The sequence below is a fragment of the Schistocerca piceifrons genome, chromosome 3 (genome assembly GCF_021461385.2).
Source record: "Schistocerca piceifrons isolate TAMUIC-IGC-003096 chromosome 3, iqSchPice1.1, whole genome shotgun sequence".
Classification (NCBI taxonomy): Eukaryota; Metazoa; Arthropoda; class Insecta; order Orthoptera; family Acrididae; genus Schistocerca; species Schistocerca piceifrons.
The window spans coordinates 693121863-693148665 of record NC_060140.1 but is presented as its reverse complement, the minus strand read 5'-3'; the positions used below and the strand labels follow the sequence as shown (position 1 = coordinate 693148665).

At 42.6% G+C, this 26803-nt stretch overlaps 1 pseudogene; it reads right to left on the bottom strand.

Annotated features, from left to right (window-relative positions):
* Positions 1 to 5332: 5332 nt before the first annotated feature.
* The window catches only part of LOC124788972, a 181894-nt pseudogene continuing 160423 nt past the window's right edge, over positions 5333 to 26803 (bottom strand).

The window sequence follows — 26803 nt, the reverse complement described above, 5'->3', positions numbered from 1 at the left end:
TCTGTACCCAGAAAGGCCCGTACAGGACCTGCAACATGCGGTCGCGCATTATTCTGCTGAAATTTGGGTATCGAATGAAGGTTAGGGCCACGGGTCGTAACACATCTGAAATGTAACGTCCACTTTTCAAACTGCCGTCAATGCGAACAAGAGGTGACCGAGACGTGTAACCGATGGTACCCCATACCATCACGCTGGGTGATACGCCAGTATGGCGATGACGAATACACGCTTCCAATGTGCGTTCACCGCGATGTCGCCAAAAATGGATGCGACCATCATGATGCTGTAAATAGAACGTGGATTCACCCGAAAAAATATTTTGCCATTCGTGCACTCAGGTTCGTCGTTGAGTACACCATCGCAGGCGCTCCTGTCTGTGACGCAGCGTCAAGGGTAACCGCAGCCATGGTCTCCGAGCTGATAGTCCGTGCTGCTGCAAACGTCGTCGAACTGTTCGTGCAGATGGTTGCTGTCTTGCACACGTCCCCATCTGTTGACTCAGGGATCATGACGTGGCTGCACGACCCGTTACAGCTATGCGGATAAGATGTTTGTCATCTCGACTGCTAGTGGAACGAGGCTTTTGTGATCCAGCACGGCGTTCCTTATTACCCTCCTGAACCCACCGATTTCATATTCTGCTAACAGTCATTGGATCTCGACCAACGCGAGCAGCAATGTCGCGATAGGCTACAATCCGACTTTTATCGAAGTCGGAAACGTGATGGTACGCATTTCTCCTCCTTACACGAGGCATCACAACAACGTTTCGCCAGGCAACGCCGGTCAGCTGTTGTTGTGTATGAGAAATTGGTTGAAAACTTTCCTCATGTCAGCACGTTGTAGGTGTCGCCACCCGCGCCAACCCTGTGTGAATGCTCTGAAAAGCTAATCATTTGCATATCAGAGCATCCTCTTCGTGTTGGTTAAATTTCGCGTCTGTAGCAGGTCATCTTCGTGGTGTAGCAATTTTAATGGCCAGTAGTGTATGTTCACGTACGCCCAGCACGCCAACATATCACCGCTTGGTGCCACATTGCTGCTCCCTTTCAGAAGCATGACCACCTGTTACGTAGGAACCGGGCAAAGACGTTTCTTCGAAATGGTTGCTACCGACATCGCATGTACGTGGCTCCGTTGTGGCTACTGCACAGTCCAGTATTATGAAAAACTAGTTACAAGCTAAATACATTTTGAAGTCAAAACTATTCAAAACTAACGCAAATTTAGTTTTTGAAGACTGGTAAAACTATTAAGATTAGCTTAGATAAGATTTACTTTCATTCCAACTGATCCGTAGTGAGGAGGTCCTCTAGGATGTGGAACATGTCAGAAAAAACAACAATACATGACAAATATTTGCAACTAAAACAAATAAGCTAATGTACCATGCCACAGGTCCCACGTGGAATGATCGTCATTTTTTAATGAACACTACATGAAAGTCATTTCACAAAAACTGATGCACTGCATTTAAAATAAATTTTTTTTATTTATTTATAAGGTAATAAACATGTAATGCAACTACTATAATACTTATTTACAATGAACACATTACTGCACTGAAATGGTGCAGAAGTTAGATTGTACTTACACACACACACACACACACACACACACACACACACACACACACGTGCACACACACATATTTACAATGAACACATTACTGCACTGAAATTGCGCAAAAGTTATATATATATATATATATATATATATATATATATATATATATATATATATATATATACAAATCAGTTGGTTTTACTGAGAAATTCATCAATGGAGTAGAAAGAGTTGGCCACCAATAAATCCTTTAGGCTTCTCTTAAACTGAATTTCGTTGGTTGTTAAGCTTTTTATGGCTGCTGGCAAGTTATTGAAAATGTGTGTTCCTGAATAATGCACACCTTTTTGTACAAGGCTAAGTGACTTGTGGAGATTATTCTTGTTTCTAGTATTGATTCCATGAATTGAGCTGTTGGTTTGAAAAAGTGATATATTTTTAATGACAAATTTCATTAAGGAATAAATGTATTGGGAAGCAGTAGTTAGTATCCCTAGTTCCCTAAACAGGCTTCTGCAGGATGTTCTTGAGTTCACACCACATATTACTCTTACTGCACGTTTTTGTGCCCGGAAAACTTTAGCTTGGCTTGATGAATTACCCCAAAAAATAATCCCATATGACATTATGGAATGAAAGTAAGCATAGTATGCCAGCTTTTTCATTTTTATATCCCCTATGACTGACAAAATTCGCATTGCAAACAGAGATTTGTTAAGACGCTTCAGCAGTTCTGTGGTGTGCTCCTCCCAGTTGAACTTATTATCAAGCTGTAATCCCAAGAATTTAACACTGTCCACTTCTTCTATCTTCTTGTCATCGTATGTTAGACATATACTCATGGGACACCCCTTACAAGTTCTGAACTGCATGTAGTGTGTTTTTTCAAAGTTTATTGACAAAGAATTGGCTAGGAACCAGTGATTAATGTCCACAAATATTTTATTAGCTGATCTTTCTAAGACTACGCTTGATTTGCTCTTTATTGCAATGTTTGTATCATCGGCAAACAAAACGAACTTGGCATCTGGTAATGTTACTGATGAAAGGTCATTGATATACACAAGAAAAAGTAAGGGCCCCAAAATGGAACCTTGTGGGACCCCAGATGTAATTAGTTCCCAGTTGGATGATGCCTGGTAGCTTGATATATGTCTCTTTCCTAATAACGTTAACGAAACACAAGTAATTTGCAAATGTCTCATATTCCATAGGAAAGACCTTCTTGTGTTTCAGCGTGCAAGTTAGTGCACGACTGACGAAGGATGGCCTTAGCGTCCACACGTTATACAAGTATTTTTAAAATATATATAGAATTTATCTTATGATAAATTTGGTAACTCATGAATTAACAACAACGTATTTCAAATAGCTTTAATTTATAACATAGCACACAGATACGTGATACTCGAAATTTTTATAAATGTATCGCAAAAAGAACCTCATGTCTAACAACAACAAAAATTGTAGAAAACGTCGAAAACTGTTTGTGACAGTATCTAGTGCGCATTCGTCCACGTGATTCTAAAATGAGTTACTAGACTGAGGTACTGCCCAAAGAGCATAACGTGTTCGTTGCCACACAATCTCCCAGGTACAGCACTCCCACTTACTGTCATAACATTTTTGATTTTGGATGGTTAATCGAGAACAGAAAGTTATCCAAAACTACTGATTCACGAGGCATCAATTTAATTTCCATCTGATTTAAAAAGTGGCTCTACTTCTGTGTGATGAGCGCGGAGGTAGTCTCAAAACGGCAACCGCAGATGGAAACGTCAAGATTGTGCACAATATGGTATTGGGGAATGAGTGATGAGAGGTAAATAAAATGAATGACGTCTAGCTATATCAGAAGGAAGATAATTAAGGTTTTATATTTGACTATAGCTGTGAGGTAATTTTATGTTAAGGTGGCTGACGGAAACCAGGTGCAGAAACGGAAGTCTCTCGTGATCGTTCTAACATCTGCATCTATACTCCGCAAGCCACCTTACGATTTGTGGCAGAAGTACTTTATGTACCATTGTTACTTTCGTCTTTTCCTATTCCAGTCGCGAATGGTTCGCGGGTAGAACGATTTCTGGTGAGCCTGAGGTCGAATCTTCGAACTCGAACATTAAACTATCCCGTGATGAAGACCTCGCCCTTACAGTATTTGCCATTCTTGTTCTGTGAGCATCTCAGGGGCGCTTTCGTGCTTTCTAAAGGAACCTGTAATGAAACACACAGTCCTTATTTGGATCTTCTCTATTTTCTCGCCTAAGGCGCTGCAGTCATGGACTGTGCGGCTGATCCCGGCGGAGGTTCCAGTCCTCCCTCGGGCATGGGTGTGTGTGTTTGACCTTAGAATAATTTAGGTTAAGTAGTGTGTAAGCTTAGGGACTGATGACCTTAGCAGTTAAGTCCCATAAGATTTCACACACATTTGAACATTCTATTTTCTCTGCCTGTCTGGTACGATTTACAGACGTGAGCAGTATTCAAGTACTAATCGTTAGAGGATTTTATGTTACCTCTTTTGTCAGTGGACTACTTTTAGTGAGGATTATTCCAATGAATCTCATTTTGGACTCTGCCTTACTTGCGATTGGTTTTTTGTGGCCGTTTCACTACAAATCGCTCTGTACTCATACTCTTAGATATTTCACGGACGTGTTCGCTGCGGCTGCTCTCTGTAGCATGAGTGGTAGTGACAACAGGTCAGGAGACCGAGTGGGTACACTGCTGACCGAAAGAAAGGTGTTCAATCCACTGTAATTATACATTGTGTCACTAGCTCAGCGTGGCAAACACGCCTCATTCAGTTGACCCTGGCGGTGCTGACTCATGGCCAATTGTTTTCAGCAATGGTAGGTGCCCTGCACTGCTGACGACAAACTGGAGGAGGTCTGACAGCCTCAGTGGGCCACAGCCCTCACGTCAGCAGTGCTGCGTATTGAGTTGCGGCCGAGTTCCTCTATCGGAATAGCATCGCGCTGTGATTCGGCCGCCCACGTGTTTGCCACAGCGTTACGTGGCGACTGCTGCGTTTTTCGTGCGATCCGTAGCCCTTCGGCAGGAGTCGGACAGAGGCTAACTCGGATGGTAGGTCAGTAGTGCTGAGACACCTAGTCTCGTAGCTCAGTGATGATGGTGGCTGGTCCACCTGGACTCGAAGGCACCTGCTGGCGATGCCCAGTCGTCTCGTCATCCACCACGACCCTGGCATCGTGCCGGTGTTGCTGGTGCCCCTGCCTCAAATTTCAGGAACGTTTACCTGGCTGTGATGTGCATTTGTTACGCCAAAACCTGGCACCTAATCACGAAGCCTGTAGCAGAAGTCATGTCTGGTGTGGTGGCAACAATCTGCCACATCTACTACTAATAGGTGTTGCTGTTTTTTGCCGAGTGCAAGTAGCCCATCTTTTGCCTACATGTGAATGATTTACTTCTGAAACAGCACTTCTCCACTCAGTCACATTTTTCATGGAATGAAAGAAGCATTCAGTAAGGCATTATTTAGTGAGGAGAGCTACGACTTTTTTGGGGGGAGGTGGGGTGGGGGGGGGGGGCTATACACTACTGAGTGCAGATATTTTTACATCTTGTTTGAAAACATGAGACCAATGCAAAAACCTATAGAATTTTTTAAAACTGATGGAAGAATACTGTTTCTCAAATAAACACTGATAACTTCGCAAATAAAAAGCAATAAATCGTTTCTAATAGTTTATAATGAACTTAGTTAATATAATTATATATATAAATCGATAAATTCTTTTCACTTTAAAAAATTTGATTTTCTTATTGGCAAAAGGCATGTTATAGTATATATTAATTTGGAGCCAGAACGTATTTTACTTAAATATCCAGGTTGTAAGATCCCATTAACAGCATGTATTTGCTATCCCTTTATTACTGCTCTAACGTGCTTGTCCTAAACCTACTTGCACGTGGCCATTGATGGCAGTTCCTTTTGGTTACAGGAACTAAAATAAATTTTTGATGTTACTGTCCTGAAGTGGTTTTCAGTCTTTAACTTCTGACTGAACGTTGTCGGCGAATACTGACTTAAAATTATTTTTCTTATCCTCAGTGGGCCTCCAGTCTGACATTCTGTGTATGTTAAGTACAATTTTGAGTCACCTCGGCTTCTGTAAACTTATACTTTGCCATGAGCCGTAAATACCGTCTTTGTTTCTAAAAAAAGAGAAAGAAGTATGTATTCACTTGCCAGAAGGACTTGGTTATTTCTAAAATTTTGGAATTCTGTCATTTTTTAAATATTTCTGTGAGGTGTGAAAGCTCTTATTCAGCATCTGATTGTATGTGGGGCTTAAAGAACAATTACTGTCTTTCTAGATTACTTTCTTGTTTTAGAATTGTCTTATGTAGGGGCTTCCACATGAAGTTTTTATTATTTGTTCATTTGGTGACTCTTAATGTTATTAAACTGTTGTTAAAATTTCATATGCTTTTACTGCCCAACACTGTACTACTCACCCTACCAGCTCCCTACCGCTTCAAATACTTCTGCTTAATTTGATTCACTTTCGGATTATCGTTCTGTAGTGGAGGTATAATGTAACACATAGACGACTAAATATAGAATTGGCAAGATTTTCTAGACTGAAAAGTTTTTAAGTTTCAATAGCATAATTGTTCCTAGGTACATGACCATGTTGTACCTGGGACATATTTTTGCATTTTTCGAAGTACTTTCAGGAAAATCACAAGGAACATATAAAGCGAATACCATTACTTACAAATAAAATGAGAAAATATATTAAACTTTGAAACGCGTACGTATTCATTACCAGCGATGGCGAGGCATGACAGAATCTCTGACCAGAGAGTTATTTATCGTTGCTAGTCTGCGCTTGACCGCGCGAGTGTTGAGTTGCGAGTTGCACTCTGTCTGCAGTAGTAGTCAGTCGGCAGTAGTTGTAGCGAGTGGACGGTTGTACTGAGCGGCCGTCGGCATGCGTCGGCGGTGTGCTCTCCTTGCATCTCTGGTCACGGTTCGGGACAAGGTATATTGTTATCGAAGATAATGAAGCAACATTGCGCTCAGCTAATAACATATGTTAACTGTAATTAATTTGTTCAAGAATTGCCCCAATAATAATTTTCTTATAAAGTAACTGTTTTAAAGAAAAAGATTCATTTCAACTTAAATAATACTTCTTGTGCATTCCCGCCAAGAATCAAAATTAATTATGGGCCAGCATTGCACGGAGCTGTGCCGAAAAATAAGAGCGGATATAGATGCAGTTTTACTGAGGTAAGAATTTATCAGGTTTAATTATCTCACAGGGCCGAAGGTCAGCGCAGCCTTTATAAGATTTATCAGGTTTAATTATTGCTGTTCACATGTTACATTCAGTTCATGCTTCATTATTTAATTAATATTATTGTGGGTTCATGATCAATCTTCAATCCTTAACGTTAATTCTGTTTTTAGCTCATTATCATTGTCACAAAATTTTTGCGGGAAGGTTACAACTTCTGTTATAGAACTGGCTAGAGGCGGAAGTGTCCTAAGATACATTACTCTCTCCTCTACATTACCTAGATAATCAGTTTCAAAGAAGCACAGTAATATTACTTTGAAGAGCCTTACACAAAATAATCTATTACATTTATCAGTGTCAAACATGAATTTCAGAATTATGAAACACGTATCAACGGATTAAGAAAATGATCGCTACTGTGCTGAAAACTTTTTACTTGTCCCGCCTGTCTGCGTATGAAATTATAACCATTGTGCTTCACAACTGAATCAAGTATTGTATTGAAATCATGCTTTCCTGCTATCGCTTACAAGTGACAATAATTTTCACGTGTAACAGGCCGCTAGTAAACTGATACAGATAAGAGCCGACCAATATACAACAACATTAAAATATTCCAAACAAATATCACATATAATTTTATTAATCACAAAGAATGCACATGGCGACAAAATAACAATAAAATCCTGTAATCGACACTGTACATGGAAGTTACTCTGGAATAAATATTGCGAGGTGACATATTCCAACAAACGCAGTTATACGTCAACGATCCTGAGGTTGGGACACACCGAAACATCTAAACTTGGAGCATTTTGAGCGCTGCATAGAGAGAGATTCACTTAGGAATCAATGAACGATGTTTGTAAAGGTTGTTAAGTAGGCTGCATGCACTGAAGTCTATAGTAGATGCCACGCTTTGCTAGAAGATCTGCATGACTTCCCATCTCAGCAACTTTTCCATTACTGATGACACATATAGCATCTGCATCTTGAACTGTTGACAACCTGTGCGCGATTGTAACGCAAGTTCGTCCTTCTTTCGCCTTATTGAGTGCCTCTTGAACAATCTGTAAAAAGCATAAAATGTACCATATATAAGAAATAGTTTTACGTTTGGGATTCATGTTAAAACAGTTTTAATTGGAGTACCTTTCCTCCAGAATGTATATCGACAGGCATGTCTATGGAATTACTTTCATCTAATTTTCGTCTGTAATGAACTTATCAAATGGATATGAGAGTTTAAGGATACACTAGAAGCCACGCGGGGTAGCCGCGTGGTCCAAGGCGCCTTGCCACGGTTCGCGCTGCTCTCCCCGTCGGAGGTTCGAGTCCTCCTCGGTCATGGGTGTGTATATTGTCCTTAGCGTAAGTTAGTTTAATCTAGATTAAGCAATGTGTAAGCCTAGGGACCTCAACAGTTTGGCCCCATAGGAACTTACCACAAATTTCCTACACGGTAAAATCTGATCAAAATTTCATTGCTTCTCGTTTCTATTGAAGTCATAAATCGATCACCAGTCACAAAAGCCTGCAAATTTCTGCTGCATTAACAAAGGTCTCGCTTCAGCAACTTAACAGTGTGACACTTTGAAAATGTATGTCACGTTTTACCTGAATGAGTGACGTTTCGTGTAATGCTGTATTCCTTGCTACGGCTAGAAAAAAATTTTGTGAAGAAATTGGAGATAGTGGTTAATGCCCGCCGACATTAGTGGTGGAAAATTTGGGTTATATTAGTTCTGAACACACTCTAAGGCTGCTCGTGTGACAGAAGAGTCACCTGATGAAATTTCTAACAGTTCGTCGTCATAGGAAATAGACACTAAAAAACAAGTAATTTAGAAGCAAAAACGTTCCTTATAGCATTTCGCTTTTCGGTTGAAATGAACGGAATATTGCTTCTGTATCAAGGTTAAATGGCTCTGAGCACTATGGGACTCAACTGCTGAGGTCATTAGTCCCCTAGAACTTAGAACTAGTTAAACCTAACTAACCTAAGGACATCACAAACATCCATGCCCGAGGCAGGATTCGAACCTGCGACGTAGCGGTCTTGCGGTTCCAGACTGCAGCGCCTTTAACCGCACGGCCACTTCGGCCGGCTATCAAGGTTAAAGATACACATTGTTAATGGAATTACGATCACCATTTCCAGCCATATATTATTCATCGCCGTTTAACGTTCAGTGACCAGTTACCTTTTCACTATCCGAGTCCAGTGCCGACGTTGCTTCATCTAGTATAAGGACACTGGGATTGCGAAGTAAGGCCCTTGCAATTGCCACTCGCTGTTTCTGGCCCCCACTGAGTTGAGCTCCTTTGTCTCCCGCAAGTGTGTTGTAACCCTGTAATTGTGAATTTTACTTATTTTAAGAAATGTCGCCCTGACAAGAAAAGGACGACTTTTTGCCCGTAATTATTTTCCTAAGATAGAATGAACTAAGTATTGATGGCTTCCATTTTAATACCTTAGGTAAAGTCTTTATAAAATTGTGGATGTTTGCTTTCTTAGCCGTTTCGATGATGTCATCCATGGGTACGTCGCGGCTGTTGTCACCATATGCGATGTTCTCGCCGATTGTCCTGTCGAAGAGGACAGGTTCTTGCTGGACCAGCCCCAGCCGCGATCGCAGGGAAGACATTTTGACTTTGGACACATCACGGTCATCGAGAGCCTGTATATACAAAATCATCTTAGTTAGTTAAAAGTATCCCGATATAGCTGAACACATAATGCGGAATACGGTAGCTTACGTAACAGTGCTAACAGTGATGTAAACATCACCCGGATTAAAGACTATTGGTCATGTGCAGTCACCATCTTGAGTTTATTTTCAGACCGTTTTCCACAGTCGTTCAGACGAATGGCAGGCTGATCCTCAATCTCTAACTCAAAAAATACAACACACGAACTATAAAACAAAATAGATAGGACAAAGTGTACGCGATTCACACACAGAAAGCACACACAACTTACATTTGTTAGGTTAATATAGAGACAGTAGGACATCCGGTAGCAAAAATAGATAAATTCAGAAAACTATGAAAATTGCAGCCTCTTACGACAGAATAAATGCTAGAAAAGAGAGATCTAAATTAAGACTTTAGAATATGCGTCATTCTGTTTAAAGTCCCAGATGACGAAGCAGAGACTTTCTCCAAGCAGAAATAAATAACCATCAGTAGGAATCAGGTGTAATGAAGCACACAAAGTGTCTTAGAAGCAAGGCAATGTCTCTTTATGAAGAGAAAGAAACAGTGCATTATTATGGAATTTTACTGTAGAGAATAATGCTAACATAATTTCTTAAGAACAAGAACAGGAGGAATGCTATTTTGGTACAAAAATTTGCCAAAGAAATTGTGATGAACGCTGTGTCTATAAAAGAGGAATCTACATATAAAAGTGGTTAGTCGATAAAATGAAGTGGCTCGCATGAAATAGTTAAGTACAGAGACTAGATGAATACAATTAATGCTGTCCGGAAGTGCATAGCAAAAAAGTCTCATAGTGGGCTGAAATCAAAAACAGAAATATGTTTAGTATGACACAGTGGTGCTCCTATTGATTTTTATACGTAGTCTATACTAGCTGAGAAGGACCACATTCGTTTCCCCTTTTTTTCTCATTTGGTTGCTGATTGGGAATAATGCGTAACTAACCAACTCGTTTGTGTAGCGCCTTATTCAAAGCGTATTGGTAGAAATTAAATTTGGTATTTTACTTCCGTGTGTTACGACGAATAATTTTTGCGTGTATCCAGCACACGAACACGCTACAAACAGTTGTCCGTCCGAGACCAACGATTCCTTTAAACTCACTCTGCAACACTGGAATGTTACCCATTGTGTCTGATTGACAGTCTAATTGTACACTCATTTTACCGGAAATCTGAGCTCGAAAGTTTACAACATCGTCTTGGTTTACTGTTATATCTATGTATTTAAATGTTTCGTTTTTCATGGTGTCATATTCCATATCCACTGATTCCTCTCTTGAACTACATCACTCTGTGTTGCTAAAACTCCTCGCTCACACACTCATCTTTTATTTGCGTAGTTTCTCTTCAAGCGGATACACTTTATCGATGAGTTGCTCCTCTGTCTTTACTAGGTAGCAAAACTCATCGACTAAGAAGATTTTATCAGTGTGTGGTTCAATAAGCTATATATCGCTTCCACATTCTATTCTACAAGATTAGAGGAGGTTCTTCAACATTCGAAAGTATTGTACAAGATTAGAAAACTTTCGTTAACATTCGAGAAATTCGTAGAAACTGAATTATATTATAGGAAGAAGATCTTGATGCGGAAGAGGCAGAAGATGTCCTGCTGGCCAGCTCGATGTGGAAGCGACCACTTCAAGCATTCATGGGTCCACAACAGCAACAACCACAATCGCTCATCTATAGTACACAACTGGGAGACCAAGGATAGCACCACATATAAAAACCATTGATTGGCGGTGGATAGTTTTGGAGGTATTGTCAATTTCAACCACAAACACTTTACATATATCAGGAGCCCGTCTTAAGAGTCACCAAGCGCAATTTCTCTGATGTTTCGGCAGATATTTGCAGTTTCATCTCTACAATATGCAGCTGGACTCATCCCACACGAATACTGTTCATCACATCTTGCATGTCACGCCCAGAGTCGACGGCAAGAATCGGTTTGTTTCCTGTTACAAACAAAATGATTTTTATGCGGAATTTTACATGCCCATTCAATAGAGCGGTTTCAAATTAGACTAGTGCGATACTGGTTTACCGATACGTATTAACAGCGATAGTAGAAGATGAGCTATAGCGGCGGCTGAGCAACGCTATTCCATGGCGGTTGCAAACTACGCGGGCCAAGGCAGGTACTGTCAATCCTGGAGTATCGTTTATTCTTCGTGAAGAATAAAGACCTGCATTTTTGTTTCGGCTGTGATAAGTAAGCAGCAGCAGGGAGGGTTTAAATGGTAAAGTCCCGCCGAGGGTTGTGTCCACAAAAAACTGTGGCAACTTGACGGCGCATATCGCCTGGAGTAGATGCGGCTCCCCATAGGAAAGAATCTAGAAGAGACAAATGAGGAGGTCTTGGCCAGCCATTGCACTCCAGCGATCCATCCTACCAAACGGTCAGTAAACTTTTCATTCATTACTTGCGTGGCAACACTGTAAGCTTGATCTGGATAGCCGTCGTATTGGAACCACATATACAGTCGCTTATCCAGTGGTATCTCTTCTTGAAAAACAGGTAGAATGTTCCTAAGAAATTGTACATAAGCATTTCATTTAACACCCTGGGATGGAGTATGTTCCCACCATGAAATTTCCCATGATGCCGCACCATACGTTTACGCTGCATGGTTGTTGGTGTTACCATCGAGGATTTTCAGCTGCCCAGCAGTGCATGTTACGTAAATTTACAGTACCGTGGTTCGTAGACGTTACTACGTCGGTAAAGAGCACGCGATCGGAAAACGTAGAGTCAGTTCGCAGGCTCTACGAACTAAACCGACAAAATTCTGTACGACGTTCGAAACCACGTTCTCCAGTTGTCTGACGTAGTGACAGATGATAAGGGTGGAATTTATGTCGATTCAAGGTACGAATGACACTCGTCTGGCTGAACCTACATTTCCTGTGCCACCATATTGACGGATAAGAGGCGTAGAGAGGAGAGCTTCTGGACGGATATTCTCTGTCAGCTGCAGTCTTCTTCCTCGACGTCTGACGTTGAAGCTCCCCGTCGTCACTGGTTAGCTAATAACTCGTGCAAGTGCCTGGCGCGAAAGACAGCGACGATGAGGTTAGACATCCCTGTAGTCTGCACTACCGCGTCATTTCTACAACATTTGTTTGACCGCCGTATGAAAATACCACGTCTTACTTCTCCTCATTGATCTATATTTCTGCATGCAAAAATGTTGAAGCAAAAATGACCTGCCAGTAGACGGGACGTTTCCTGGCAGTTTTGCAGTGCAGAAAAACAACTGAAAGTCGTGATACAACAACGTAGCATGCTGTCAGCGATTTTACAACAGAGTAACCAATTCTTGCGGACCTGCCTTTAAATTGTAGACTATTTTTCGGATTATTTTTTCAAGATTTTCGACCTTGAAATTAACAAGCATTACATCACTGTATTCGTTTTCTGAAGCTTTAAAAAGAAGTACATCATTCTATTTTTAAAAAATCGTATTTCCTTCAATATCTCGATCGACACGAGAATTAAGGCTCTTTATCACTTAGTAAAAATTCGTACTCCTTAACGTACTATCATTCCCCGAAAACTTCATTTCAATATCTAGAAACGAGGTGTTACTTCTTACGTTTAGGAACTCCCAAAGTAACGTAGATGACGCTAAGACTAGTAATTTAATATGATACACATGGGGCTGCAGATGTCGAGAAATATCCGGAAACTGGAGAGATATGTTGAACATGTGACGTCACAGGATGACGTACCTCGTCAGACGTGCTGCAGTTGGGCTTGGGAGTGACGGGATTATTGAGTTATGCAATACATGCACTTCAGAAAACGTTGCAAATTTCGAGCACCTGTTGTAAATATGACATGTTGTAAACGTAGGAGTTTGAAAATTACTATCCTCGCTATAACCGAGAAAAAACCGATCTTTATTTGTTTTTCTTTCCTCTTATCCCTTCCTGTTTTTGTTTGCAGGCATTATTAAGTAAGGAAAATGTAGATAATTTACTGGTAACGTCGCAGTTCGGCACCTAATAGTTATTTACCTGTGAAGCAATACGGTAGTTTTTTGTTGTACGTACTTTCCAGTAAACCAGTTAGTAAAATTATACATCTTACCTCAATTTAAACACTTAAATGTCTAACGAAATAAAAAAAATACTTCCTGCCAGACAGAAGATCGAATCCAGAGCTCCACACACTAATGTCGCGCGCCTGGGTCCCAAACGACTCCGACCTGAATACGTGACTGGTGTTGGGATAATCAGGTACGGCAGACCGGTAGGCTCAACCGCTACACGTGCAGCTAGGTATAGGTATGTCATCTGTTGACGTCACATGATCAACAGTTCTCCTCCACTTTTGTGGCATTTGCTGACATCTGTTGCCCCAAGTGTCTTACGTTACATTACTTCTCTCAGTGCCTTCTACATCGCTTTGGAGGTTTTCAAATGTTAATAAGAATCACGCACTTGCTGCATCACATCCAGGTATCTGCGGTATAATTTAGAAATTATACAGTGTAATATGTGTTTTTACTTATCCGTTCTGTTGCACAACAGATGCTTTCCTCTCACATAAATAACTGTGTAGACATGTTCATTGAACAAGTTCAGTATTACCATTAACTAGACCATCGTTGCTCCCTTCTCTACTTCTACGTTCTGTCTCGGATGACGTCTGTGACAAACTATGGAGCGAAGCTGAACTACTGTACTGGTATTCGAAAAGACCTGTTTAAACTCTTGTCCTGTCATCCTGATTTAAATTTTTCCGTAACTTTCCACAATTCGTTAGAACCCAGCAGCTGGTAACAACTCTCAAAAATTTTCATCCCCATGCCACCCCAGTCCAGGTCTGCCCTCCATCTGTAATGTCTCGTCATAGGTGTAAGTCTATAATCTCTCTCTCCTTATTCCACGTTAGGACAACATGTAATAATTCTGCTCTTCTCTCCCTGTCGTCTCGTTATCTCTAAGTGATGATGCAGTCACCAGATTCTTTTAAAATACCGTTTACCGTTTAGTACTCACCACAGTACCAGAGGTGGCGTCGTAGAACCTCTCCAGAAGTTGTACGCAGGTTGACTTGCCGCAGCCAGACGGACCCACCAACGCCACGGTCTGACCGGGCTTCACAATCAGGTCTAGGCCCCTCAGGATCACGGAGTCGGGCCGAGTTGGATAGCTGAACTCCACGTCCGAGTAACGCACTTCACCTTCCGCTGCCTACAAAATGAGGTACAGTGCTATATTACGGCTATAGTTGCTAAAAAAAAAAATTTATCCTTATCTTGTGGAGCAAAATTTCCATGTCGTTTACCGTCCTAATGAACTATGACCAGAAGTGAAGGGAGTGATAGTTCCATTTGAAGACGTGCCGTGTATGACGACTGAATGTTGCTGTCAGATGCGGAGTATGAGACGTATGTGGGCACGGTATCTGAGCAGCTTGTTAGCGACGCGTGTGTTGTACACACGGAAGCACGTAGCGAATTTACCGACTTCGAAAGAGGGATGGTTATCGGAGCAACGCGTGCACCATGGCATACCGGAAGTTACACAAGAATTCAGATTTGTCAGCATTGTGTAAGATCGATCTAAGCATCACAGAGATAATGTTTCCACATGTTTAAACCGCCATCCCAGAGATATATGGGACGATCGACAGTCCACTGCGAGTCGTACACTGAAGAGCCAAAGAAACTGGTACACCTGAATGATATCGTGTAGGGCTCCCGCGAGCAACCAGAAGTGCCGTAACACGACGTGGCATGGACTCGACTAATGTCTAAAGTAGTGCTGTAAGGAACTGACATAATGAACCCTGCAGGGCTGTTCATAAATCCGGAACAGTACGAGGGGTTGGAGATCTCTTCTGAACAACTCGCTGCAAGGCATCCCATATATGCTCAATAATGTTCATGTATGGGGAGTTCGGTGGACAGCGGAAGTGTTTAAACTCAGAAGAGTGTTCCTGGAGACACTCTGTGGCAATTTAGGATGTTTGGGGTGTCGCATTGTCCTGCTGGAATTGACCAAGTCAATTGGAATGCACAATGGACATGAATGGATGCAGGTGTCAGACAGGATGCTTACGTACATTACACCTGGCAGAACTGTATCTAGGCGTATCAGGGGTGCCATATCACACCAACTGAACACGACCCATACCATTACAGAGTCTCCATCAACTTGAACAGTCCCCTACTGACATGCAGCGTCCGCTCGATATGATTTGAAACGAGACTCGTCCGACCAGGCAACATGGTTGCAGTCATCAACAGTCCCATGTCGGTGTTGACAGGTCTAGGCAAGGCGTGAAGCTTTGTGTCACGCAGTCGTCAAGGGTACACGAGTGGGCCTTCGGCTCCGAAAGCCCATATCAATGGCGTTTCGTTGAATGGTTCGCACGCTGACAGTTCCTGATGGCCCAGCATCGAAATCTGCAGCAATCCGCGGAAGGGCTGCATTTCTGACACGTTGAACTATTCTCTTTAGTTGTCATTTGTCCCGTTTTTGCAGGATCTTTCTTCCTGCCGCAGCGATGTCAGAGATTTGATGTTTTACCAGGTTCCTGATATTGGCCATACACTCGTGAAATTGTCGTACGGAAAAATCCCCACTTCATCGCTATTCGGAGATGAAGTGTCCCAGCGCTCGTGCGCCGACTATAACACCACATTCAGACTCACTTAAATCTTCATAAACTGTCATTGTAGCAGCAGTAACCGATCTAACAACTGCGCCAGACTCTTATTGTCTTATATAGGCGTTTCCGATCGCAGCGCCATATCCTGCCTGTTTACATATCTCTGTATTTGAATACGCATGCCTATCTCGGTTTATTTGGCGCTTCAATGTATCACCGCCGACTGGAATGGCCGGCGACACGAACCCATTCCTAGCAGGGGTCTACGGAGACAAGTGAACGGCATAGACTTCCGCAGCCGACGACTGACTTGAGCCCCAGTGCTTTCTTATACCTTTTGGTTAATCAAATCAGTAGTACTGAAGATAAAATCTTCTAGGTTGTAACACAGTGCCATCTTCCTTTTCAGTTTCACCTTATGTAATCGACGTTCAGACCCCTCCATGATGGGACTTTTTTCAGGAGCTTCTGATATTCCCTGTTAGTTGAGTGCTGTCAAAGACCAGTGTCGTGTTCACTTATAAAAGCGAGTTTTCCTGCGCTTGTTCTGAAGAAGTGGTTTTATTGGATGAAATTCTTCCAGCTACTAAAGCTGGGCCATCATCATTGAATAGGTAGCGAAACAGGCAGAGGGCCGAGAGATGGAATATATGTCAAAATATTGTTGTCCTGCTGTAGCGATTACGTCCTGGTAGTTGTACACTTCACGAAGCGTTGGTCCCTAATAGCAGGAAACAAGCTGGAATCCTAAAGTCCTCTTCTCTGCTGAAATTACACTCGTTCTTAGAAAACTCAACTTCTTTTCTGACTTTTTTTCGTTCTGTAAATATTGCTTTCTTCGGCTAGCACTCGTACTTTGTTTGAAACTTATGTCTTGGCCGCGGTTGTCCTGATATTCCGCTACAGTAGATATCACACCACTTTTTAATCGCATGTGGTACTGATTCCAGTTAGTACGTTCTTTTACTGTCATTCCACTTTTGCCTATATCCTTTTTGCCACAGCGAGACGTCACTTCATAGACTTCCACAGTGTGAAGGTAATCTGATGCCTCTGTTATGTTCTGACTGAAAAATATGGTTTTTATACTATATTTCCAAACAATTACGCTTATGCAGTCAGTAACTCTAGAAACTAAAAGTAACCTAACAGAATGAGAAGCGGTTCCTCGACCTTCTTATTAGCATAATCAAAAATAATTCGATTGGAAGCTCTAGTTCTTGACATATCATCATAGCTTTAGGCCTTCAGTGTATCGCTTAGGAAGTTCAGCTGATGATGCCAAGCGGTTATTGTCACCATATGGAAGGTGTGCGGTAACAGAATATTTATGAGTTGCTACTGATGACAAAGACTAACCCATACTAACGTCGCCAGACTTCATAAAATTCTCCTTTATAAAGGGTGATTCCGTGACGATGTTACGATGTTACGAACTTTCGGGGATGATCGAAAAGGGCAAATGCGTCAATTTGAGGTAAGGGACCCTAGTCCGGAAACGACCGAGTCGAAAGTTACAGGCGAAAATCGTTCTGATGCATCTGACAGTGGAATAAGTGTATCGGTACTGTTGTTGTTAATGTCGTAGGATAGGCAACTTTCGGAGGTTGTATTATAGACCAAAACAAGAAAAATATCCACTAATCATGCCCTCTAAAACGCATACCTAAAGATATATGAGCGTTTTTTCTCAGTAGAAGGAGTATGTTTCACAGCAATGAAGATGAACAAGTGTTTATAGCTCTTAAGGTATGCATTTTAAATCCCGTATTCACAGGAAAATTTTTTTCTTCTTTATATCCATAGCGACATCTTTGAAAGTTGCAAACCCTACAATCGTACCATCAATAGTACCGGTACTGCATATCATTGTCAGAGGCATCACAGCGCCATGAGCTTGTCGTGCGGTAGCGTTCTCGCTTCCCACGCACGGGTTCCCGGGTTCGATTCCCGGTGGGGTCAGGGATTTTCTCTGCCTCGTGATGACTGGGTGTTGTGTGATGTCCTTAGGTTAGTTAGGTTTAAGTAGTACTAAGTACTAGGGGAATGATGACCATATATGTTAAGTCCCATAGTGCTCAGAACCATTTGAACCATTTGATATGAGCTTATAACTTTCGAATCGGTTGCTTGCCCCCTACCTAAAATTGATAAATTTACCGTTCTCCATCATCCTTGAAAGTTTGAAATATCATCACGAAATCACAATGAATTTAAAATGGCTCTTTCATAGGCACAATTAGAGTAGATAGCACACGTTTGAAACAATTTGCTCCTCTGTGACAAAAAGGCCACATTTTCAGTCAGAAAAAAGTAAAAGACTTTCACAATAAAACACGGATCATTGTGAACGTCGTGCCCTAAAAAATGCGGCACTAAAGATTACTTGTTAGCTCCGTTAATAGGATGGCACATTTTTAAAAAAAGAGCTTCATAGATTCCAAAATTTCTTATATGACGTTCACTCAAAATGAATTTCGCCTCAGAGGTATAGGGTGATTTTGGTCTTCTGTTCCTATATGTGTTGATCGATAGATCTCGAATACTGTACGACACAAAGTGAATACAAATCCTACAAACACAAATAAGTATTTAGACGACAAGTCGCACTTCCCACCAGCAAGTAGTGCTCAACACTCAGTCTTCAAATGGCTTCCATAATAGTGGGAATAATTGCTTATATGACACCCATTACAGTGCAACACAAATATGGATGCACTATCAGTTGATAGCTCACAATTCCAGTCCACACCAGATCGTCGTAAAAAGTAATCCCAACAGTCCAGGACCAGGCAAATCCGTCGATAATAAAAAGAGCAACAGCGCCAAAAATAGTCCAGCTGAAACCTAGTAAACAAATGCAGTGTACACAGTGTAAGTGAAAATAGTTCAAATGGCTCTGAGCACTATGGGACTTAACTTCTGAAGTCATCAGTCCCCTAGAACTTAGAACTACTTAAACCTAACTAACCTAAGGACATCACACACATCCATGCCCGAGGCAGGATTCGAACCTGCGACCGTAGCGGTCGCGCGGTTCCTGACTGTAGCGTCTAGAGCCGCTCGGCCATACGGCCGGCAGTGTAAGTGAGGTAGAGGCCTTAGCACGATACAAATTGAAGTGCCTTCCAGCTGCCCTGTGGCCAGGTTTAATGTCCGGCTTGGATTCAGCAGCCAGGTCTGTTGGCGCCTTATGCTGCCTGCTGGAGGGTTCACAGGGTATCGACCTTGCTGTCGAATAATAGAGGTATACCATCTTTCCCACCTCCCCCTCTAATCGCCTCGTGGAGCTTAAAGTGTCCGTGTCGGTATTGTGAACGAGGTACCAGTATGGGGAGCGGTGTAGGTGGCTAAGCCAGCAAAAGTTTCGTTGTCTACCCTCAATGTATTGTGGCGTTCAGTCCTCTGCTTGCAGCTGAAATTGGTTGGAGCTGGCGTTCCAGTCTCCGTGTCCACGCTGGAAGCCAGTGATGCTAGAGGTGCAAAATGAGAGTTGAAAAAGAATCCGCATCCCGCGAGGGAGTAGTTCTTACTACACTGAATTTGGTGAGGTACGTCTGTCACATATGTGAATCTGTCTCAAGCTGACTGTGGTGGTAGTGGTGGTTGTGTCGTAGGGGAATCCACTAAGTACTGAAACGACTACTTGGCAATCTGTACCAGCATAGCGCCATTGGCATCCGCTGTGAACATTCGTCGTCCATAGATGGCTCTGATGACACTTGATAGCCGTTCTGGAAGTCTCCCAAAGTTACGAGCCCAAACATCTGCGCCAAGCTAGTGGTGGGGGCGACGGTTGGGCTCGCATGGGCATGTTGTACGTCACAGAATGTCTCAGAGGGTCTAGTGTCGATGGGCATGCAGCAGTTCCTGTGGAGTGCGTTGATGTGTCGGTGTGATCCTGTGGGACCTCGACCCTGGATGTGGTTGACCGCACCTTCCACATCTGTTCCTTAAAACCACTCCGCTTCACCGAAGGTGGCTAAGTGAAACGGCGCCAATGCGAAGTGTATATTGGTAAAAAGAAAGCAAGTAAAGCCTGAGAATCGTTGGAGATACTTAAGAATGAATGTAATGTCAGTAGAGGAGATGACTATAGGATTCCAGCTTCGTGCCTTCCCATCCTCAAGGAAACCACCGTCCGTGAGCAACACAAATCGCTACCAGGAACTCACCTTTACAGTACGGCAACACTATTCTGATAAACTTTTTCATCGTTTGCCTGCCTCTGTCGCTGTCTGCCCAATGACGACTGCCCGCCAGTATCAGTCAACAGAATTTCACCCAGCAACCTAACTTCTTCAGAACAATCAGGGAAAATTCCCTTTCACAGGTGAAACCGAAATTGCTCTTCAACAGTGTTCAGCAAAACCAAGAACACCAAAAGATCCAACTTTCAATGACAATGGCCGTTAAGGTCTATAGACATATATGTTAATCCTATTGTTGCAACAAGACTACTCGACTAGTTTATTTTACAATGCTGAAATAAATATGCACAGTGGTAAAAATTATCGGAGGATCTGAAGAGATTCTAAAGTAGTTATGTCTGGTTCTGTTACAATATGGGGTGTTCCATGTACAACGCAATCACTTTCTTCGCTGTTTTCCGGGAAAAGATGCTGGGGAAGAAGGAACATATGCTCTGAGATGTTCCTCAATTTTGGTAACTACCATATCGTCGAACGAGACAATTTAGGGACGGCCGTGCTCATTGCTCCATCTGGCGCTATAGACTTGGGTGTCAGTAGCACCTGCCTACAGAACTATGCACAGTCTCAGGCTGAGATACTTCTCATTTGAAATAATAGTTCCACAGCTACACTTTTTCTCATACGTGCTCCTTACTACAACATAGCAGCTAGGCTGGACTAGACTGTGCGTCTGACAAGAGGGCTGCAACTTCGAAATTTGTAGGGGACAAGAAATTAATCAAGAAGTGTAGCTAAGTAGTTGTTATATCCAACGAAAAATACTTTGTCGACTATGGAACCTCACAGAAATATTTCTCGTTATAAAATAATAGAGGTGATCGTGCCAAACCGAAACGTTGCTCGACGTCAGTACTGAAAATGGCTGTTGCAGTCTTTGCAAGATGGTGAAGATGATCTTTAAATGTTCTGTTTACCACGTCGCTTTCTTCGCTGTCTCTTCTGTAAACATTTTGCAGGTAATTTTAAACAAGCTTCATGATGAACTATACAACTAAAATATTAAATTCAGCTCAGAATTGAATGACAAAGCCATATTACCTGGCTTTCTTGTGTGGTGTGTGGCGGAGGGTATTTTGTACACCACTGTCAGTTCCCTGTGAGCTACAGACTCAAAACTTTCAACATAACTCGGAACAGGATAAGAGTGCTATATTGACTTACTTTCTTGTGTAGTGTGGGGCGAAGCGTACTTCGGTACCACTGCCATTTCCCCATTTTTCTGGTCCAGTCGCGAATGGTTCACGGGAAGAACGATTGCTGGTAAGCCTTCGTGTAAACCCGAATCTCTCTACTTTTTAACTTCACGGTCTTTACGTGGGAGGAAGCAACGCATCAGCTGCGTTAGACGAAAAAAACCTGAGATAAACTTGACATAAACGGCACGTCTCCATTGTAATCTCATTAAAATGCTTGGAAGCGACTCAAAAATTCACACACACAAAAGACTAAGAAGAAGAAAATAATTATTTAAACAAAAATGAGTTTTTAATGTAATACAGTTTTAATAGGGCTAAAATAAATAAAATTACTTCCCCTAGCACATTCAGGTTCGTAACGGCACTCAGATAGGCGTGAAGAGCTGTGGTTGCGAATTTTTAATTGTCGTGAAATTACTTGTTAGATCTGGAACGAAAAACTTGTAGCACATGCAACATATAATTGATGCATGAATAGCTCATCTCTTTACGATTATAGTACTTACTAACTGATGCATGAACATTTTACTTCTTACTATTACGTTTTGCATGTGCTGCACGTTTTTACACTACTGGACATTAAAATTGCTACACCACGAAGATGACGTGCTACAGACGCGAAATTTAATCGACAGGTAGAAGATGCTGTGATATTTAAATGATCAGCTTTTCAGAGCATTCACACAAGGCTGGCACCGATGGCGACACATACAACGTGCTGACATGAAGAAAGTTTCCAATCGATTTCTCACACACAAACAGCAGTTGACTGGCGTTGCCTGGTGAAACATTGTTGTAATGCCTCGTGTAAGGAGGAGAAATGCGTACCATCACGTTTCCGACTTTGATGAAGGTCGAATTTTAGCCTATCGCGATTGCGGTTTATCGTATCGCGACATTGCTGCTAGCGTTGGTCGAGATCCAATGACTGTTAGCAGAATATGGAATCGGTGGGTTCAGGAGGGTAATACGGAAAGCCGTGCTGGATCCCAACGGCCTCGTATCACTAGCAGTCGAGATGACAGGCATCTTATCTGCATGGCTGTAACGGATCGTGCAACCACGTTTCGATCCCTGAGTAAACAGACGGGGACGTTTGCAGGACAACAACCATCTGAACGATCAGTTCGAAGACGTTTGCAGCAGCATGGACTATCAGCTCGGAGACCATGGCTACGATTACCCTCGACGTTGCATCACAGACGGGAGCGCCTGTGATAGTGTACTCAACGACTAACCTGGGTGCACGAATGGTAAAATATCATTTTTTCGGATGAATCCAGGTTCTGTTTACAGCATCATGATGGTCGCATCCGTGTTTGGCGACATCGCGGTGAACGCACATTGGAAGCGTGTATTCGTCATCGCCATACTAGCGTATCACCCGGCGTGATGGTATGGGATGCCCTTGGTTACACGTCTCGGTCACCTCTTGTTCGCATTGACGGCACTTTGAATGGTGGACGTTACATTTCAGATGTGTTGCGACGTGTGGCTCCACTCTTCATTCGATCCCTGCGAAACCCCACATTTCAGTAGGATAATGCACGACCGCATGTAGCAGGTCCTGTACGGGCCTTTCTGGATACAGAAAATGTTCGACTGTTGCCCTGGCCAGCACATTCTCCAGATCTCTCACCAATTGAAAACGTCTGGTCAACGCTGACTGAGCAACTGGCTCGTCACAATACGTCAGTCACTACTCTTGATGAACTGTGGTATCGTGTTGAAGCGGCATGGGCAGTTGTACCTGTACACGCCATCCAAGCTCTGTTTGACTCAATGCCCAGGCGTATCAAGGGCGTTATTACGGCCAGAGGTGGTTGTTCTCAGGATCTATGCACCCAAATTGCGTGAAAATGTAATCACATGTCGGTTCTAGTATAATATATTTGTCCAATGAAGACCCGTTTATCATCTGCATTTCTTCTTGGTGTAGCAATTTTAATGGCCACTAGTGTAGTTTTAAATCTTATGGGTGTCTTCAATGCAATGAAAAACCTACGCTAGCAAATTTTTAGGACTATCTGTGAGGGGTTACGAATCTGTATGGAGCTAAGACACCTAGCTTTACTTAAACGGAATTAGTTAGCGGAGTAAGCTGTAAACTGTTTGCGACCGATATAATAGATACTCTTTACAGAGTCACACGTTCTATTGCTCAGAGTTGACAGTGTTGATGTAGTTCAGAAAACTTCATATACTCGTACAACATCAGATAAAATAACTCCTACTTACCCAATCTTCTCTGCATTGTGCTCAGAGTCGCAGTACATTCGCATTTACATACTGGGTGAGAAAATATGACTTTATCCGTGCGGCATTCCCTACACCGAAACACGTTCCCCATGCTAAACGCTTAGCCGTTCACGTACCATGATCGACTCCAATTAACACAGCTTAAAACAGTCCGCTCGGCTGTCGTTGTTGGCGTAGGAAGTGTTTCGCCTGCGTAACATCTCGGTGCTACTGTTATTAAAAGAATGTAATAAAAAGAATTTGCATATTGTATCTCTTACTACTGAGGGTGTCTGCTAATATCAATCGAATACACACACATCAAAAAAAGTTTTGCATCATCCGGTTCCCAGAATTTCTGAGGATAGACCTTGACTGTGGATACTCTACCGCAGACAAAGTCCCTTTGACTGTTTAGAGATGTCATTTAGCCCGACAAAAGATGTAACCAACCATGCATGAGCAGCGCCAATTAGACGGAGGGGTTCCGACAGCCGATCAGTTCCAGTTCAAATGGTTCAAATGGCTCTGAGCACTATGGGACTTAACATCTGAGGTCATCAGTCCCTAGAACTTAGAGCTACTTAAACCTAACTAACCTAAGGACATCACACACATCCATGCCCGAGGCAGGATTCGAACCTGCGACCGAAGCGGTCGCGCAGTTCCAGACTGAAGCGCATAGAACCGTTCGGCCACACCGGCCGGCTCAGTTCCAGTCATTCCACCAGGAAGGAGGTACACAGCTCGTGTTGTCTGTAGTTCAACCATACCTAGACGGTCAATACTGCGGTTCGATCGCGTCCGCATTGTTACTTTGTGGCAAGCACGGCTCTCAACAAGGGGAGTGTCTAGGCGTCTCGGAGTGAACCAAAGCGATGTTATTCGCACATGGAGGAGATACAGAGAGACAAGACCTGTCGATGACATGCCTCGCTCACGCCGCCCAAGGGTTACTACAGCAGTTGATGACCGCTACCTACGGATTATCGCTCGAGGGAACCCTCACAGTAATGGCACCATGCTGAATAATACTTTTCGTGCAGCCATAGGACGTCGTGTTACGACTCAAACTGTGCGCAATAGGCTGCATGATGCGCAAATTCACTCCCAACGTTCATGGCGAGGTCCATCTTTGAAACCACGATACCATGCAACGTGGTACAGATGGGCCCAACAACATGTGTAATGGACCGCTCATGATTGGCATCACGTTCTCTTCACCGATGAGTGTCGCATATGCCTTCAACCAGGCGTGTTTGGAGGCAACCCGGTCAGGCTGAACGCCTTAGACACACTATCCAGCGAGTGTAGCAAGGTGGAAGTTCCGTGAAGTTTTAGGGTGGCATTATGTGTTGCCGACGTACGCCGCTGGTGGTCATAGAAGGCGCCGTAACGGCTGTACGACAAGTGAATGCCATTCTCTGACCGATAGAGCAATGATATCGGCAGCATATTGGCGTGGCATTCGTCTTCATGGACGACAATTCGCCCCCCCCCTCTCCCGCCTCCCATCGTACACATCTTCTGAATGACTTTCATCAGGATAACGACATCGTTCGATCAGGGTGGCCAGCATGTTCTCCAGACATGAATGCTATCTTACATGCCTGGAATAGATTGAAAAGGGCTGTTTATGGACGACGTGACCCACCAACCATTCTGAGGGATCTACGCCGAATTGCCGTTGAGGAGAGGGACAATCTGGACCAACAGTGCTTTGATGGACTTGTGGGTAGTATGCCACGACGAATACAGGCATACAGGCATGCATCAATGCAAGAGGACGTGCTACTGGGTATTAGAGGTACCGGTGTGTACATCAATCTGGACCACCACCTCTGAAGGTGTCTCTGTATGGTGGTACAACATGCAATGGGTGGTTTTAATGAGCAATAAAGAGGGCAGAAATGATGTTTATGTTGATTTCTATTCCAATTTTCTGTACAGTTTCCGGAACTCTCGGAACCGGGGTGATGGAAAACTTTTTTTGATGTGTGTGTATAAATTTGTGTGTGTGTGTGTGTGTGTTTTCCACATCTCCTCTCCTGCTGTGAATTCCATGTCTCCTCCTAAACCACTGGACGGGTTTCAACACAACTTTGAACTCATATCCCTTACTGTCAGGAAACTTTCGCTGTTCTGGAAAAGAACCATCACCTACCATAGGTCAGGAGATATGACGTCATAAACACTGAGGTGCGTGAAGAACTTACTCATTGTGCATGATGTTTAAATTCATAACTTCTTTGCCACTAATTCTGGCCGCAACACATTCCGCTGAATGTATGTACAAAATTATGTCATTGGGTGACACATAGATCATGAGATATAATGTAATAAACGCTGAGATGCGTGAAAAAATTCCGCATTATGCATGATGCTATAATACACCTATTATTTACTGTTAAGAGACTCCTTCAGTAGTGTCAACGTAAGGAAATTCCTGACACCTGGTAGCGCTTTTGAAAGCTTTCAACTGCGAAGTGTGAACGGCTGTAGGCGAAAATAACGGAGATCTATAGAGCTATGAAGAGGTGTTGCCATAGACACGTTTAAAAATTGGCGATGTGGACAGGCGAAGCAGGTGTACTTGTGTATTTGTACATTAGAGATATTTCTTTGTACGTGTGTTTTATAATTTCAAAGGTTTCCACGACGACAAGGAAAGGAAATTTTTTCGTTATTGCACTACACTTTCGTGTTTCCGCTTCTAATAGGAAACTGCCAAAATGGATACCCGGGTTATGCCGAATTTGTCAACTAGTATACGTGTAAAGGAGTCTTAATAAATGAAAATTGTCCGTAACTCACTCTATCACTTACGTAATATCAGCTACAATTGACCTTTATAATTAATGAGTGAGATATGGGAATGTGCGTTATGGCTACCAGAGGCAGTAATGCCACTATGTATCAGAATGGAATATTACTTGTTGTGGAATTACGTTAT